The 15,543-nt window shown below is 37.2% G+C and overlaps 1 protein-coding gene across 12 annotated transcripts in view; it reads left to right on the plus strand.

The window, feature by feature from the left end:
- Positions 1–15,543, plus strand: part of NAV3 (neuron navigator 3) — a 549,850-nt gene that overhangs the window by 342,377 nt on the left and 191,930 nt on the right. The gene's annotated exons all lie outside the window — the stretch shown is intronic.

Here is a 15,543-nt window from a genome sequence, read left to right on the forward strand (position 1 = left end):
TCTGCCAAAATTATTTGAATTTCTGAGAGGCCTTGCAGTCTTTGCTTCATGCAAGACCATATGCTTAGCCATCTCTTAGAGATATACCTCATATTGTAGTTCAGCTATACCTTAAACGATGTACATCCCTCTTTCATAAGGGAAAAAGAATCATTGAAGAATCTTTGATACAAGGATTTTTGATGAAAGGATCTTTTTTTCCTAATAATTTTCTTTCTTAATATTCAATAGCTGTATGTTTATAAATATGCATATAAGACTATATAAAATACTCCCTGTTTGTGTTAAGATTTACTGTACTTCATAGATCAGTCCTACAGAAAGCAGTGAACTGCTTTTTAAGGCATCTGTGAGAAATAGCTGAACAAAATGTTTATTAGTAGGCTTACATTACTATATGAATGATAGAACAGCTCTACAGGAAGATGTTTTGAGATCAGCAGTGTTTTTTTTTTTTGTTGTTGTTGTTGTTTGTTTGTTTGTTTTTTCCTTATTTCAGGTTAAAGGTAAGACCAAATACAAGTGCTGTACTCACTGCAGTGACACAGCTCCTGAAATTTCTCATCCTGCAAGAGTGTAATGAGAAGTGTTGCCTTTTGTTTGTTTGTTTGCTTTTTTTCTTATCTCTTAGGTGCTTTCTATACCTATGTGCAGTTTATAGCTGTTGCCCTGAGCAGGTTGCTCTATCTGCCACCAGATAGTTTTATGACTGGAGGGGACTTTTTAAATATTTGTCCCTCAGATTACATTAACACATTAAAGGAACCAAATGATAATGGTGAAGTGATAGCAAATCTATGATAGTCTTTCATGCAAAAACAGGATAAATAATTATTAGGAAATATTTTCTCTCTAACTTGGTTCTCTCCAGGAGGAAGGCAGTTTATTCTTCCCAAAGGTGAATGAAGACAGTAAGATCAAGGGGTATCCTAAAGCTTGAAGATGATGGTATTAGAAAGGAGAAGAATTAGTAAAAGCTTGTGGATATAGAAAGACACAATGAGGGTAACTGCTATTTTTGAAAGGTTGCTGAGGCTTTTTATGATGTGGTGCTCAAATGGACAGAGCACTTCCAGTCTGCTTGCTTGAAAGTACCCCCGAGGAGAGGTGAATGTCGAAGCCCTGCTGCCCCAGGCTCCCCCTGGACCACTTTGGGGTTTAACAAGCTGTTCCCCTCATGAGGGGCATGTGAGCAGGTTCAGAGCGGGCTAGGCTATGTTCCTCATGGGCCAAGTGACCACTTCATGGTCACAAACTAGCAATGCAAACTCAGTCCAATAGCCAGCACCTTCCATCCAGGAATAGAGAAGAGCTCAAAATAGCTTCATAAATGCTTTCAAGGAACATTTACAGTTAGGCAATGGGAGAAAGAAAGCTGTTTGTTGCTTTAAGCCTTTGTTCTGCCTCCTGACTTTGAGTGAATTCATACATGACGTTTGTTTAGAAGTATTTGGGCTTCCCTGCAACTTAGATTCTGACAGCTTTCCACATAAAACACTTGCTGCTTGTATGAAACTCAGATGGCCCAGTCAGTTTAATAAAGCATGTAAGAAACTGGACAGGGCATAACTAGTCTGAGACGCTGGCACTGCATGTTCCTCTGAAGGGCACAGCATAGGAGTTGCAGAGACGTCTTCAGGATGCATCTGTGGCAGGGCTTGGCCAGCAAAATCAATACCCTAGTTTTGGTGAGAAGTAATTGGACATAAAAATATATGTATATATATCCTTAAATGTTTCTGATGAATGCCATCATTCTTTTCCAAGTTTTGTCAAGCGTTTCACATTTTCTATTACTATTATTTTTTTTATTTAACTTCTCAGCAAAAAGATCACCCTGCTTATCCTGTACAGCAGAGAACCAAATATCAACAAGGTCCTGCCTGAATGTCACCCAACAACATGCAGAGAGATTCCAGCACAGCTTCTTTCATGCCTAGCAGCAATAGGGTAGATGTGCACACAACAGAGAACCTGCACAACTCCACAAGTTGTGCTCCAGCATCACACCTTCTCTGATTTTTGTAATCTCCCTGCACGTAGGCTTGCTATTCATTCTGCTGTTAGATTCATTATGAACTCTGTTTATATAGTGTGTATGCAATGATTGCAGTATATACAGTTAAAGCAATCAGATGAAAACCAATCTTTCTATCTGTGAATTTAAGAATTTTTCTCTTTTTTTTTTTGCTTTCATCAAGTTGACAACATGCAGTTGTATGTGTATGCTGTCATGATGAAATGTGTCCTTTGCTTCATATCAGATAAATTTGGAGGAGCTTTTTATTCAGCGGACAGTTTTTTGGTTGAATTTCATTGCAAAGTTGATTGTACAATATTGTCACCTCTATCACTGTGGTTCTAGTGTGATTGGAATTTGAAGTATGCTACCACAATTAATTGAAATATCCTGTTCATAAGATAATTGTTTACAGGACTGTGTTGTATCACTACGTATGATTGTGAACATTTTAAATACCATTTTTAGGATGTAATATGTTATAATGGCTTACATGACAAGACCCTTTACTATCCATATAATATACTCTGTATCTTACTGCAGTATTTTCAGACATTTTACAGTGTTCCTTGGGGATCCAAATGTTGCAAGTTTGTTTTACTTACTGTTTGACATGTACCAAAGTCACGTAGTCCTGCACTCTTGTATAAATAGCTGTTTTTAAGAAAATACTTCTGTGGATTTAACCCAGTTGAAGAAATGCAGTACATTCATCTACACAATACACAGAAACATAATATTTTGGGAGAGACTCACTTAAATCTCTCTAGCTGAGTTGGAACTGGTTTACTATAAAACCACAGACTAGAGAAGCAATTTGCCCACTTTAATTCTTATTTTAGTTTTTGGAACATCTTTTTCAGTCAGAGACACAGATGAAATTTAAGTGCTTCAGCAGATTCTAGATCAGAGCTTGAGACTTAAGAGTTTTACTGCTGTGACTCAGGAATAATTATTAGACAGATAATATCAATACCATTGTAACCTGTAACAAGATAATGACAGTAACATAAAATGAAACTAATATAAGTATGGGATTTTATTGCTGATAGTGAAGTAACATGAAGCTGAGAGCAAAGCCATCTGGTGTAAAGTTTGAGGAAACTTTCTGTGGGACTGCACAACTCAAGATGTACAGCAGTTTATAATAAATTCAAAGTTTACTTTCCTCTCTAACGTGTGGTTCCCAAATGTATAAATTTGTAAAATAAAATAATATATACGTTTTTTTTTTTTTTAATAAACTAGAAATATATTAGGATTCTAAATTGTTTTCAGGAAGTTCCTTCAAAGCATTTCTCCTTATATTTCCATATTTGCATCAGAAATGAGAGACATTCAGCAGGTCATGCTAAACAAGATAAATTTTTGTTACCGGTGATTTTCAAGAACAACTGTGAAAATTGAAGGAAAATTTAGTTTTAAAGACTATTCAGTTCCATACTTATTTTATGCATTAAATAATGTAGTAAACAGTTGAACTTTTAACAAAGGGTGTCCTTTGCACAGTAATTCCTGAAATATGAGATCTCCCCACCTCCTCCAAAAAATTTATGTTCCTATGACCCACCTCATTTGCATTTTAGGTGCCTATATCCATCATTCTCATCCTCAAGACGCCCACTCAGCAGCTGTCTATTTTGGCAACACTTGTAGTCCATCCATAGCCATTCCAGGTTTTTACATTAAGGATCTGTACAGACTTGAAATTGTACTTCTGAGAATGCTCACAATATGTGTTGGCTTGACAGAGTCAAGCACCTTACCAGCAAGGTTTATTTAAAGGGCAGGTGAAATAAGCACCTGCCTACTGTAACAAATGGTTAGAGTTGACAAAAAAAAAAAAAAAAAAAAAAAAGACCGTGTGCCAGAGTTAAATATTCATTGTTCATTGACAGTAATTGTTTATTTTTTAAAAATAATAATAAAAAATACACACACACAAAACAAGCATGATTAATTTTTAATATTAATGTATTAATTTATTTATTAATTTAATAATAATTTAATAGGGAGTTGGAAGTTTAATGGCAAGGTCAGCAAAATCAGTTTTGCTTATCCTATACCAGTAGACTAAATGCAGAGCTGTCCACAGAAGTCCTCAAAGTGATACTCTGCATGCCCTGTGCAGCTGTGTAAGCTCTCCTGCAGTGCCAGCCTCCTCACAGACAGAGCTACCTTCAGAGCTACTGGTGCTGATAGTGCCATCCTGCACTATTACAACCAAGAAAAATAGCATTTCTTGGGAAGGGACAAAAGTTGGTAGGCTACTAGCTTAGGCAGTCATCTGGGAGAAGACCTGATGCTCCTTTCACCAAAGATCATTTCTGTTTCTCACATTAGTGAGAAAAAATACAGAAGGGATCTTGTAAGGAAAGGCTGGAGCACAATCTCTTTTCTCCAAAATGAATGCTGTAATCTCTAGCCAGCAGAGTTATTTGTTTGTATTTTCATAGAGTCCCTTTCTTCTTCATCCTCTGCTTCCTGCTCGCAGCTGCCCAAATCTTGAATTATTTTCTGCATAGTGGTGTGGCTGCAATGTGAATATCCCTTCCCTAATCCCTTACAGAAGCCTTTAGTCCCAGGGTACCATTGTGTGGGAGGTAGAAGATATGGATTTAATTAAATTTAAAGTCAGTGACCCTTTAAAGTGAGCCAGTCAATCCCTATCCTTCATTTCTAGTCTGTTATCCAAGAGTCAAGGGTATCACTTGAGTGTGTATTTTAAAGAGAAACATGGGACAGCAAGTGAAGAGTTGCAGATGTGGAGCACAGTCCCTTGAGGATGATGGTAGTTATGGTAGTTAGTGTCCTGTGTAAGGCCAGTCACGAGGACCTGGAGAGCAGACCTCAAACTCAAAAATACCGGCTATTTTGTGGTATAGGAGATATTGGCTTGGCTTCGAAGTTAAATAAAATAAAATAAAATAAAATAAAATAAAATAAAATAAAATAAAATAAAATAAAATAAAATAAAATGCAGAGCTAACTAACATTTGTACTTACATGTCAGGTGGTGTCTCTATTAGGAGAAAAAAAAAGTCAGGTAATTGCTGAGTTTCAATATCAGATAGCTCTCTCAAAACCCTTGTCTTCTTCAGGTAATAGCCTCTTGCCATCCTTAAAATGTGGTAGATTAACAGACCATCTGATTTGCATTCAGTTACAAGACACTTGTGTACCTGGAGTCAGCAATAACAAGTCCTAAAAATCCTGCCATTCAGTTTGTACATATGTCCAGATCTAGAAGTGTTTTTCAGTTTCAGTCTCACATCCTCTGGTCATTTCTCTTTGTGCCTTGAAATTAACATCATATCAATGAGATGTAACATTAAGAAACAAACAAACAAACCAAGTATTTTATTTGTAGAAGGAGTAATACAGACATCATAATTTGGATATTAGTTTGAAGAAATAGTATCCATTGCTTACCCAGAGTTGTCCAGGTAAGAACTGTAAACGTTCCCTACCTCAAAGCCTCATTAAATAAGTCGGGTGTTCATTTCTGCTAGGGTGGACCTTTACATAATATCTAAGCTTTGATCCTTCATAAACGGCTTTGAAATATGACAGAAGATGTTACATATAAACTTCATATACTTATTCATTTTAACTATTATCCATTATTGAAACCTCCTTGGTCTCCAGACTTATATATCAGAGTGTTAATATTCATCATATGAATGTGCTAGTTTATTCATTAAAAAAAAAATAATAATAATGCTTTAAGTGGTGCATTTATCTGTTGCTAGATTTATTTTTTATGTATTTTATATATATATATGTATATGTATATATATATTTGTATCCTGAAGTTGCTATTTTCATACTGAGCTAAGAGAGATTTTTATTTTTACTTTTTTTTTCATTGTCTTCAGAGGTAAATAGCAGGTGAAAATAAAAACTTTTGAATCATGAATTGTTGATGCTGCTTTGGGGGACAGTGTAGTCCTACATGGTGTGTAGCAGAACACCAAAAAGTGGGTATATGTTGGAAGATTTCTATGGGAGATTTCAGGTAGAACATAGAGAAATAATAGTTACAAGGCCATAGAGACATCCCTTCTTGAGACACTGTGTTTTTTCCATGTGATGTGCAGCCAGAGTTCTCACAAAAGGTGTTTAGGCAGACCTCCCCTTTTATAAAAGAAAACAAGTAAACAAGTGGGTTGACAGTGTTTTGATTAGGAGCCTAGACTCTTTTACTTTCCATAGGATGATACTTCTAGATCTCATTGTGTTACAAAAGCTATATATGACACAGGGCTTTTGGTAAGAAATGAGGAAGAATATAATGTTGAATCCAACTTAGGATGAAAAGCCTTATGTTGCAAATTCTATGATAATATTATTATATTCCCTTTGTTATTTAAGATTATCGTCTTGCAGAATTTACTTCATACCTAAAATATATTGTGCTGGATGATTGCTAATTTAAATATTATTATCATCAGAATGGGCAGACCTTTATTTTGGGCAATGCTTTCAATAGTGATTAAAGGGAAATAAATACTATGGTGGTATTCCTATTGTACTGAGCTGCATCCTTAGTCTTTCAAATCATAAAACACTGTTTTATATTGCCTAAATTGAAGAAATATGCATGTAGTCTGTCGTTTGTGTATTAATACTTTCATTTCTCTAAGTTTCAGCAAGGCAGAAAAAGGCAAAATGCTTGCATACTGATCATTACAACTCACACATCCACCAGAACAACCTGTTTCAACAGAACTGAATGACAGTGAGAAGAGGCCCAGACCACTTATGCCTGAAACCATTGACATATTTAGATGATATTAATGTTGTGTTACCTTTAGCACCTGATAGTTGTGCTGAATGTGTATAATGAATTTATTGATATTAAAATTATGGAGTTGGTGAGAAGCAACAGTCAAAGACCAAAGAAAAGTTAAGCAAAAGTTAAAGTGTCTTGTTATGAAATATGCAGCTCAGAAAGCAGAGTTTATTTTGTTTATTTTGATTTGCAAAATCATTCTTCCACATGAGAGAAAACCAAACAATTCAAATTACTTTCTAAGCTTCAAAAAATACAAGCTGGATGGAGACATTATATTTAAAATTAGTTGCAGTCTTACTTGCCACTGTTTTCTTGCAACAAAAGAGCAAAAGTATTTCTTCATATTTTTGAATTTTTTATATATCAGAAATTTGCCTTCCCACACTTAAAAAGAAGTGCTGGAAAAGAGGGTTATTTTGATCCTTGGGCCAAGTTCTTTAATGCCAAATCACAGCGTGGAAAGAATGTCTCCATCCAAGTTATAAATCCTTAAAATGAGCTTTGATGGAAAATCTGGAGGAGTTTCAATGTGGAATCTCCTCAGCTCCATGTGAGGAGCCCTGCTGCTGCTTCTTTAGGGCAGGTGCCCCCTCCCCCTGGGAATGCTCTGGTGGCTTATTGCTTTTGAATAGAGAAGAGCAAGGATGTTTTTATTTACAAATTACTTCAAGATTTCCAGGCAGGTCTGAGTATTTTTCTCTGCTCTTCTCTGTTGTCTTGATATTGGTGAGCCACAATGGAAGCCTATGCCAGTTCAGTTCATATTTGCCTTTACAGAAAACTTAACTTTCCTTTTTTGTTTATTAATCAGTGTAAGACTAGCCATGAAACTATCCTACAAGTGAAAAGATATGTATTAGACATAAGTATGATGCAAGTTTAGAATAAACAGTATATCACTCGGGAATAGAATGAGGCTTCTGGTGCAGAGAACATTATTACTAGCCTGGATAGTCAGAAAAGTAGAAACAATGTCTGCTTTTTTTTTTTTTTTTTTTTTTTTTTTCCTTCTTTGCACAGGCAATGGTGCTCCTTCCCAGATCATCTGTCTCTTCCAAGGGATATCTTTTTTTGGCCAGGAACAGTCATAGACAGCTGTGGTTAAAAGCTTTGGAAACGCTCAGATAAGTGCAAGTGCAGTGCATATATAGGAGAAAGAAGGAGTTTTATTTCATTTATTTGTATTGGAGTAATGTCCTTTTTGGTCAAAATAATTTCTTCCTACTTCACCACTATCAAAACCAAAATATTTCCTCCTCTTGTATTTGTTGCTTCTACAGCATTACAACATCTTCCAGAAGCATCTCAGTGTATGTCCCGCTATACTGGACAGTCAGCTCCTTTTTCTATCACATCCTCCCTCTTCCCCATCCCTTCTGGGACACACATATGTCAAGAAGGGTTGGCTTGTTGGGAAAAACAGTTTGGTACTAAGATGCCAGCATCTACAAGGTACACATTTTAGGGTTGGAGGGCGACAGCTTAATTCAGGTTTTGTTGCATGGACTGAATGCTGGCTAGGGAATGGAGTGCATCCAGCATACTTTCAAAGCGCACCTCACTTTTTTGTTTCAAGTGAAGGGGATCTTGCTCATGTGCTCTGAGAGTGCTCTGAGAGCACAAAGAAGTGGCAAGTCATTACTTTTAGAAGCGCACTCCATATCTGAACTGACATGCTAAGACATGTCAGTTCATGTCAGTTTATTCACTTTCTGAGTGTTGTTTCTAGGCTTAACACCTAGGCCCAGTAGGGAATCCTGGTCTTCTTCTCTTTAATAAAATTAACTGAGATACTAGTTTGAATCAATGTCTTATGTAAAAGCACTACTGAATAATAGGTCCTATATTTTGTTGTACTTTCACTAAAATGATGCCAAAATGTACTTTAAACTTCAAAAATATAGCAAAGTTAGGCGTACAGGCAAGTAAATGGAGTACTAATATATATATAAAAAAAAAAAAAAATCACAGGGTTGGCTGTTTTGGAGGCTTGTTCTGCATGGCACTTAGCATCATCTCCTGTTAATTCAGGAAGCTCGAGGCCAATATTAATAACTGTGGTGTTGTTGCTCTCTTAACAAGTCTATCTTTGCTGCAGTAAAGTCTCCAGAGGCCCAGCGCCTCTGCAGCTGCAGTGTGAATATCTGGCTCCTTCTTGTGGCACTTCATTGCTATTGCACACGGCTGAAGGGTAGCTGCAATAAACTAGTAAACTAGACGATGTGTTTAAACTATGAAGCAAATTGGTATGATTATTTTCAAAGGATGAGCAGGTTATTTCATTCTATAAAGAGTTAGATTTTGTTTAATTTGCAATATACAAATCACTTAGCAAAACTTACGCACACAGACACACAAATACACACTCAAAGGGACCTATACTGTTACCTTTCATCTGGCACATACACATCACAAGCCGTGCCTCAATGTCATTGGTGAATATTGGCCTCAAAGACATATTAATTCGGAGTAATTCCGAGTTGGTAGAAATGTGAGGAAAGAGGGAACAGTAATCAGTGCAAATATCATTCGGGTGATTAGATCACAAAATCTAAGTGAATCTTAGAATTATAAAACGGCCTCCCAATAGCTGATTAAATATCTAAAGATTGCCAGTGATTGTTGAACAGTATTCTCTCTATTCATTTTCTTTGCTGGGATTAGCAAAGTTTTATTTCATTTAACTGTGTTTTTCTATGAAGATTATTGAGTAGTGTTGGTGGATATATGATGCTATTTGCAACATAGAATTGTACTATAGTTAATTTCTATGTATTGCTCTATCTATTGCTCTATGTTTTCTATTCATTAAATTGTAATTGTTCTCATTTGCTCACTGGGAATCAGAAACAGGGTTTCTGGTATGTCATTTACTACTCATCTCATTCTGTTAAATAAAATGCATTGGCTTCCACCTTGCCTATAAATTAAGTCATTCTAGTTACATTTTCTGGCCATATATTTTTAATTGTGTAAATATTTTTCCTTGTCATGTAATTTACTCAATGTTACAGAAAGTGCCACCCCCAGCCTCCCAGTTTTACTTTGAAGTGCATGAGTTGGAGTGTGTTTTCTATAGTAAGTTAAATCTTGACATAAATCAGATGCTTGATCTGTTTCTTATGGCAGTCTATTTGTGTGCCATTGTTAGCCCTTTTCCTTGTTAATAGCAGGAATGAAACTAATAGATCAATCTTTTGCAGCCCAGGGAAATAACCTTCAGTAAGAAAACATTTAAAAGGTCAGATCTAGCTTTCCAGTTGTTTTCCTTAGTGAAGAGACGAAATCAAAGCATCTCTTTGCAAAGATTTCCTCACCCTCTTCTAACACTAGTCAGTGCATTTCCCAGCTTCTCTTTATAGATGCAAGCTGCTTTGGGGGCACTCCAACACGTTTTGTTACCCACAATTTATTGGCCAAGAATAGATCTGTCTAAGTAGAGTTGTGGTCATGCCCTGTACTCTGGCAAGTCCCCTTCATCAGGGACTCTGGGACTGTTATGTAGGCCCTGTTGGGTATTCAACATCCAGTTTAGGCCACACACTGGAAAACAGCCCAGGAAATAAATACGCAGCCTTTGCAGCTCATTTCACAGCATACTGAAGAAGAGCAAAAACAAGGCATCAATCTCTTCTGGTACAAGCATGACTTGAACAAGTGTCTGTGGGTGAAAAGCTCTAAGTGCGATCAACAATCAGTTGTCTCTGATGACCAGATTTTAAGCAGAATAGATACATTACACTTGTAATTCACATAATACATTTATTAATTTAACAATACCATATTTCCACTTTGGCTGACTACTTAAATTCTTATCTTGTATTCTACCTTATTCAGATTTTTTTTTTTTAGAGAAAAAAAAAAAAAAAAGATTATCAAATGTATAGGTATAGTCTGAGAACAGAATAAAAGGCAGAATCCTGCTGTGTGAAGAAGTAGCATTGTATATTGCTGTGAACCATTGCAACTCAGGTATTCTGCAGCAGCTAGTAACGTTCTTTGTAATAGCTAACTTTTCCTTCCATTTCTCCAGCTCTTGTTTGCTACAAGATAAAGGAATAAAAAATAAACTGTGGGAAGCTGGCTGATGTCAAAGGCATCCATTTGGGAAATGTAGTTCTTAAAAAGCATCCCCTCCTCCAGAGATATAAGGCTGATATTGTGCACAGAAGAAAGCATCGATGGACAGCATTTCCATTCTTTTTTACTAATGAATGAGGATACAGTTGTCTTCCACATCATTTTAAAGGACATATGCTGAGAAATGGATACTCTCCGTTGATTCCCAGATATCTAGGAAGGAAACTTTTTCATATAGTGGACAAATATTTAAATATTGCTTCAAATATAACCTATCCTACTAAATGGCATGGAAATTTGTCATGAGGTCTTGGCATAACTCAGCTGGCTGCAACTGTTGTTCTTCCCAGCAACAGTGGCACATAATTGAATGACAGTGGAGCACACTAAGTATGGAAAGCTGTCTTCTCGATAGCAACAGGAGACCATTCTCAGATCTGAAATTCTAGATTCGGTAGCAAGCAAATAAAAATATGCAGAAGGATCCTGATACTTGAAATATACATTTTTGAGCACCATGCCTATTTATAAAACAGCCTGATCAATAAATAATATATATATTTTATATAAGAAATTATTGCAACTCAGAATATCTGGGTTGTATTCCCAGCTCTGCTTGCCCTTGAGAGAACCATATTCAATAAACAAGTAAACAAATAAACAAGTAAACAAATAAATAAATAAAATTTTAAACCAAAAAGAAATAATTTAAAAAAATCCACCAAGAAAGCCTTTATACCTCAGTTTCCATTTCCCCACATCTTACAGAATGTCTAGGGGATCTTAAATAATAGGGGTGATATCATTTTTGTCTGGAAAGCATGTTGAGATGATTTTGTGGAAGATGCTTACAAGTGTCATGCATTATTATTGTGTTAGGCAGACTGTACTTATGAAATCCGTTTGACATTTCCTTCTTAACATTGATTATGGGTGGTAACATTTCTGTGTTAATTTTAAAGAGGATTCATTATAGTACTGCCTGGTGTATAATTGTCTGCTTTATGATTAAGGAATCTTCTAAGAAAGTCAGTAACTTTCCCCACCCTTTTTCACTTGATTAAACTAATGTATCACCAAGTGTTTTGTTTTATTATCTATCCTGCCAAGTGGCTCTCCTGTGTTCCTTACAGCAGCGTATGAAGTATAGAGGTGACATTCATTACTATACTTGGATTGGATTTTATTTTCTGTACTTTCTGGAAGTTTAGCATGACATGCAGTTGAGGAATGCTAGGGGAAACCATTGTTAACATGAGCAGGCTGTGCCCAAGCTCAAATTGCCCCACTGAATACTGCTTCGTGTTGCAAGTGGTTAAATCATTCAAAATCAGGATGCGGCTTGGACCACACAAACACAGAATCATCTCCCTTCTGTTATCATGATGTTGAGACTAGTCCTCTGCATCGCAGAAAATGGCGACTTTCCTGTATGTCACCAGGGGTTGGAACCTAACACTGAAGTCAAATACTCCCCAGTTGGTTGTGTCTGTGAAGCATGGTGGTAGGGGAGGAAGTTTGGGGAGGAAATGAGTAAGCCATCAGCCCATCCCAGTCTGTAGCTGTAAGGCGGGGTCACTGGGCCAAGCAATGAATCGAGGAGGAAGTGTTGCAACAACTAACCCTCCTGTGTGCCTTCTCTGGAAATAGCTCTAAATAATAAATAAAATAAAATAAATAGAATAAATAAAATAAAATAATAAAAGATTTTGGGGAAATGTTACTGAACAATTAGTGCAAGCTGTAATGATATATTGCTAGTTCTGAAAAAAGATAATGCACCTTCCTTAAAGGTGCTCAGCACCCAATAACAGGGGAGTGTTAATACAAAGCAAACTGTTGCATGAAGTTACTGTTTTTTTTTATCTTCTGGTCTGTGTGACTTTTCTTTGCAAAAGGAATACTGTCAGTCATGATACTGGAGCTTTTTATTGTCCTTAGGAATTTAAGATAAAATTACAGTTAAACTGATACTTAAAAACTGTGAAGGCGGTTCTCTACTTCCCATGGTATTTGCACCAGAGTATTTCATGTAAAAAAATATAGCAGTGTGCATACATTCTTATAATTTCATGTGTCTGTCTACATGCTTCTCATTTTTTGCAACTGACTCCTGAGCAGTTAGGTCCCTGGAAGAATGAGATGAATGAAAAGGGTGTCCTATGGGGAATGGGGGCAAACTGAGGCAAGTGGTGACCCTATGGAAAGAGAGGAAATTAAACGTGACATTCCCCTGCCAATTGGGTACTGGTTTGCTCTATGGACTCTGTCAACAACTCTTCACATTTTATTTTTCTTTTAGAATACTTTTGAAGTGGAAAAAAAAAACTCCTCTGTTATGACTGCTTCCTCCCACTGGTTTTTTCCATCTTTTCTTAATTGTCGAAGTACAAGCCATCGATAATTTCTTGTGCCTACTGATATGAAGTAGATTATCAGCTTTTGTGTACACACCACCCTTATCTATGATATTTAGCTTTAATCTCTGGTATTTACATTCTTTATACTTTCCACTTTTAAATTTACGAAAAAAGAAATATATGAAGGGTGGGTGGGTGGGTGAAGTTCATTCTTTGAGTATTAGATACTTGCACAACAGCTGCTAGAATGAAATTTCCCTGGCTGCTTAGTGAGAGGATAGTTCAAATTGTAGTCAAAATTAGGATTGGTACACCAGATTATGTGTGGGTGTGACAAATGAAAAAGGAAATGCTTGGTAAAATATTTTTATTTTTAGTACAAAACTAACCCAAAATAATAACAATGGGTATTAAATTCTGTATGTTCCAGTGGGTCAGTTTCATTGGAGTACAGAAAATAGTTCAGCTTAATAGTTCAGAGAATACTCATGAGACTTTATTTTAGAAGAATGACTGAAGTTGAAACACTAGTAGTAAGGAATACATGATGCTATGGGTGTGGTATGTGCCTTTTATCCTCCTGAATTCATATTGTTCTAAATTTGTGCTAATACCATCTTTAGAGATTCACATTAGCATTCCTTATATTTATTTATAAACACTGAAGAAACACTTTCTTAGCTGCAATTGTTTTTGAAAAGCATTTTGTTGGAGTCTTTCATGTCACTCACCTGTAATAGTGAAAAAAAGTTTCAGTCAGTGAAAATGGAGGTGACCAAAGAAGACTTCTGGGTGCAGCAGGGAAGTTTACATCCCCATCTAGCAGCAGAATCCTTTGGCTATGGGAGACATGAATCCTCTTCCAGTTTAATGCTATGGAGTTATTTAAAGTCCTAAAGCTGTCAAGAAAGCTATGGCAAAACAGTTGGTGACCTACATACAGAAATTTGTGAAGAAATAGGATAGACCAAACCAGTTGCAATTTCCTATGAATTTTACTGAAGAAAACCTGTGACAAAGGGACTCACATGGCGAATGAGTCCCTCTAATGTGAACATGGACTGAGCAGTGATACTTTCACTGGCTGGAAAGTGGATGTTGGTTCTCTGGGTAAGACTTGGGACTGGGAATTTCATCCACTTTCCCATCACAGTTCTGCCACAGATTTCCTTGTTGAACTAAGCAAGTAGTTAATGGCTTTGGCCTCTGTTTTTACTCTTCACAAAATGGGATTCTGATCCCTTCCTCCCGAGGGTCTGTGAGGTTAAATAAAAGGATGTTTATAAAGTGACCTCATATTGTTCTTATGAAAGAGGTGAAGTTTCAACAATTTCAAACATAATCTCAGCATAGAGAATAGCGTGGATATTACATTTACTTATACAGCAATGCTGCCATACATATATGCTTTCTTTCAGTGGTCACATGCAGGGATAGCAGGATAGTCTGTGCAAGTCCTTTCTTGGGGGATGGGGAGAGGGACCACAGGCACCTCACTGGCAGCAGTCACCCCTTGCTGCCAAGGGCCACTGATACCCTGACCCTATGTGATAACTGGATGAAGTTTCACTAGTCCATACTGCCCCTGCCTGCTGGGAAAACTGGGGGCTGGTGTGAGCACTGGCCCTTCAGTGCATGTGGGACGATGTACCTTCCTCTCCATCTCACTCTATGTGAACCTGGTTCCTGTTGTGCGCACCCCTTCTCTGTTAGCAAACACACTCCTTGGGCACATAGATGCCTCTGTTCTTAGCTTATGATCTGCTTTCATCCTCTCTCCCCCCTTCCTTTGGTGGATGTAATTCAGCTGGTACTTCTAAACTTTTGTCGATGAGTGCTGGTTTTGTGCTGTCTGTTGCAAAGGCTTTTGTGCTGCTCGGTCTCACCCTCCCCCCTTCTGTTTTTGTGAAGAAAGGATGCAGCATATTGCCAGAATATACGCTCTAATTCCAGCGATAAGGCTCCTGGACATTTGTTGCTTTCAGTCTCTGTGCACATTGCGACACGCTGAACCACAGGCGAGGGAACAAATGAACTGTGCAGAGTAGGAAAGCGTGCCTACTGCAGAAAGTGTCGTAGAGGCACTGTCACAGGCAGGATCATGAGCGACAAACCAATGAACTCCCACCAAAACACAGGCACACATTTCTGCTCTCACTTTCTCTTAGGGAACCTCCGCATGTAGAGCGCGTGGCGGGGCGTGCGTGTAGGTGGGAACACGGTGGGAGGTGGAATTGGGGCAGACATGACTGATTTATGACAGGAGTTTCCTTTACAGTCATAAG

The sequence above is a fragment of the Oxyura jamaicensis genome, chromosome 1 (genome assembly GCF_011077185.1).
Source record: "Oxyura jamaicensis isolate SHBP4307 breed ruddy duck chromosome 1, BPBGC_Ojam_1.0, whole genome shotgun sequence".
Taxonomy (NCBI): Eukaryota; Metazoa; Chordata; class Aves; order Anseriformes; family Anatidae; genus Oxyura; species Oxyura jamaicensis.